The 3,995-nt window shown below is 40.5% G+C and overlaps 1 pseudogene; it reads left to right on the top strand.

The window, feature by feature from the left end:
• The first annotated feature begins 746 nt into the window (after positions 1-746).
• LOC108178442 (dopamine receptor-interacting protein 1 pseudogene) lies at positions 747-1,775 on the top strand (annotated as a pseudogene).
• Positions 1,776-3,995: the final 2,220 nt, after the last annotated feature.

Raw genomic sequence — 3,995 nt, 5'->3', positions numbered from 1 at the left:
GGAGCTGAAGCAAAGAGATGACTCCAGGCATCCTTACGTGGGATACAGACATTCTAAACAGCATCTTAACTGCTAGGCAAAATACCCACCCCAAAAGGAAATTGCTTAAAAGTAGTTGCCCAGCAATGGAGAAATTATGAACACAAGATTGTTGGGAAAAATACACTCTTGGGAAGAGAAATATGAGGCATAAGTAGGATTTAATATTTTCTTCATGACCCACAAAGTTGGTTGCTTATGAGGACTTTGTGTAGAAAAGAAACTACCTTGCACAAAGCAACTGGCTAAGTTTTAAAAACCTACTGTTTAAGGCTAAACAAATTTATTTTCATAAATGCTTGTGGAGTATCATTGCCTACTGTATCTCTGAGTAATACTCTTATATGACAGTTCTCTACTTTTGCACAAGTAGTCAAAATAGCTTTCTTCTTTTTGAACTGAGCTCAACTCTTGAACAAAACTGATCAACAAAATAAATGAATCACATAGGCACCAGAATATTACTGTAAGAGTGTTGAATTTATTTTGAATCACCAATATGATGATTCATGGACAAAATATGAGGCATTTGTACAGAACTGAGAGCATTGGCTCCGTGGGTCCGGTCGGGTCGGGCCTGGGCGCTGGAGCTGCTGTGGCTCCCGCCGCGGCGGGTGCGATGGAGGCCGTAACGGAGTCCAGCGTTCAAGCCGGGGAAGGACCAGACAGCCGGCGGTGCTAGTAGAAGAGGCGGTGGAGGCGGCGGAGGTGGCGGTGGCAGCCCGGGCTCTCCATGAGCAGGCGGCGGCAGCGACGGGTGCAGCGGCACCGACGGTTTTCGGTTCCCAGGGAGGATGAAGACACTGTTTGAAGAGATCAAAGCATCAGTTAAAAATAACTGTAACCAAGATCGATCGTTTTGGAGGCCTGTTATTCCTTGGGGAGGTGTTTTTACTATCAAAGCTGGCCGCAAAGCAGTATCCTGTACACCACTCTATGTTGAAATAAGACTGAAAAATCCCTGCACCATAGATGGATTCCTGATGTTGTTATATGTCATTCTGAATGAAAATGAAAATTTCCCCAGGGAACTCTCTCTTCATCTTGGTAGAGAGTTTGTAGACTATTTCCTTTATTTAATGGACACCTACAGCTTTACAACTGTGAAGCTACTTTGGATTTGGGACAAGATGGAAAAATAGCAATACAAATCTGAAGTTCATAAAGCATCATTAATAATTGATTTATTTGGGAATGAACATGATAACTTTACCAAAAATCTGGAAAATCTTATGTCTAGCATTCAAGAGAGTTACTGTTCCAACTGGAGATACCCAACTCGAGTGCAGGAAGATCAGCAGCGTACCATTAATATAAATCCTCCCCAAGAAATTCCACATGGAAACTTAATACGACTGGCTGTGGCTGAGTTATTCTGTTCCAAGATTGAACTGTGTGAAGAGCGTGGTTGTGGTGGCTTAAGAGAATTTGCCCAGCGAGTTTTCCGTCACAGGGCACCCCCTTTTGTTGTCTTAAATATGCAGCATTGGAAATCCGAAGATCTGGCATATGTACCTTATTATTTGGATTTATCTGATCACAAATATTTATTGGAAGGCGCAACATTATTTAACAAAGATGAGCATCATTATTCTGCAGCTTTCCAGACTGATGGACATTGGATGCACTATGATGGCCTCAGAAATGTGAACTTAATTTTGTTAAATAAACCCCCAGAGTTTCAAAAAAAAAAAAGAACTAAGAGCATTACCACTTTTGATGAAAATCCTTCCTAGATACAGAAATATGGAGAACCACTTCCCTGTCTTTGGCACAAAGCTATAGTATAGTTCATCTGATGCATCTAAACAAGTCACTGGACACTGTTAAGGTAGAAGCCTATTCCTTCATGGCTTCCGCTTACGGTGGACACCCAAAGAGCACAGCTCACAACTAACAGTCACTTCATCCTCCAGGTATGCTGGTGCAGAAATAGCTGTTTGGTATTATCTATTAAAGTCTTTGCATGTATTTTCAATTCTTTCTTCTCCCATCTTAGGAAAACATAGAAAATGTATTCAGAGATTGCTATACCTATAATGTGCTGCACAGAGGTAGTACAGGCACAGGAGAAGTTCTCACTGTGGAGAAATAACTTGGACTCCTTTGCAAGACATGAGTTCTGCAAGGTAGTGGCTTCTGCTCATGTAGTATAAATTGTGCTTGAATCCACAAAAGAATACAGTTAAAATTTCACTCCCTATTCCTGAGACTTGAGAAAGAGAAGACCACGTAACTCCACGTCTGAAGTGTATAGCGGCCACTGCCATGGTACTCTATGACCCAGTTGATGTAACACAGAACAAGAAAAACCATTCCCCCCTGTAGGGAAAGGGAGTCGTGCTGGAAATACAGACAAAAGGCAGGGAATTACAGGCAGAAAAGCTTTGAGAGTATCCCAAGGATTCTGACTCAGAACTACCTGGTGGGTGGCAAGGCATATCATTTTTTTTATTTTTTTATTTATTAATTTATTTATTTTGACAGGCAGAGTGGACAGTGAGAGAGAGAGAGAGAGAGAGAGAGAGAGAAAGGTCTTCCTTTGCCGTTGGTTTACCCTCCAATGGCCGCCACGGCCAGTACACTGCTCTGATCCGATGGCAGGAGCCAGGTGCTTCTCCTGGTCTCCCATGGGGTGCAGGGCCCAAGCACTTGGGCCATCCTCCACTGCATTCCCTGGCCACAGCTGAGAGCTGGCCTGCAAGAGGGGCAACCAGAACAGAATCCAGCGCCCCGACCAGGACTAGAACCTGGTGTGCCGGCACCGCAAGGCGGAGGATTAGCCTAGTGAGCTGCGGCGCCGGCGCAAGGCATATCATGAAAGCAGTACCAGACAGGCCAAGTATCACAACAAATGTAATTAAGAGGGGTAGTCCACCCAATGGGACATTATTCAATTGTGACAAAGACCATCCTCAACTACACACAACAATGTGGTTGAAATTTACACTCATGGGGAAAAAGTCCAACAATAAAGTACTCAGGTGTCATTTTTCTTAAATAATGGAAAAAACCAAACCAAGTCAATTTGTACTAATAACATCGGAATAGCAGTTACTCTCGGGAAAATGATGTGTCAGGAAAGAGGCAAAGGGAAGTTTCTCGAACCCCTATCAATTTGTTGAGCCACTGCTGATGCTATAGGAGGTTCTATTTGTGATAATTTATGGGACCACGTGTCTGTGATGTGCACATGGTTTAAAGGTGCGTTGTACTTCAATACAAACTAAGTCTGAACATGAAAAAGATAGGACCTTATTACAAGGCACATAGGGATTCTGAATGTAATCTACCTAGATGCTCTTATGGAAAGCTGATGGTCAGTCATATAGTTAAGTCACTCTTTATAGAAAAAGTTAGAAAGCACATCATTCTAAAAACTAAGTGGAAAAAATCTTTTCAGGGGAAGTAATATATGCCACTTTATGTAAAGTAAAATCATTTCAAATATGCTATTGTAAAACCAACAGAAAAGAGTTGCAATTCTACATGTAAAATGTATAAAGTGGAAGAAGCTTCATGTTTTTCATTTAGAAATACAAAAATTTTTCTTTAGTAAATAGAGTAAATATATTTTATTGTTTTAAAATGGAAAAAATGTATTTTAAGGAGAAACTTAGAAATAGCATAAAATGATGTATAAATTCCCTCAGATTTTTTAAAATGGCCTTCCTAGTTTTACACAGAAAACAAATCAACAGACTATAAAAATGCACATAATGACACTAATATATACGATTATTCTCAAATTTAAAGTTTCTTCAATTTAGGATGTGACTTCACTAAAGAAATAAGAAATTTATTTAAAAAGCAAAATGAAGGAGTACCTAAAAATTGATCTATAATTTCACCTATTAGCATTGCATTTCCTCTAGGGTTTACGAAATTCACAAGTATTCTACTGCTGGGCACTTGATCTAGTAATTAGAACACTTGAGATGTCTCAATTCGGCATC

Source organism: Oryctolagus cuniculus, chromosome 15, assembly GCF_051225735.1.
Source record: "Oryctolagus cuniculus isolate XC-2025 breed Fujian yellow rabbit chromosome 15, ASM5122573v1, whole genome shotgun sequence".
NCBI lineage: Eukaryota > Metazoa > Chordata > Mammalia > Lagomorpha > Leporidae > Oryctolagus > Oryctolagus cuniculus.
The sequence above is the reverse complement of the archived record's forward strand: the minus strand, read 5'-3'. Positions and strand labels throughout refer to the sequence as shown.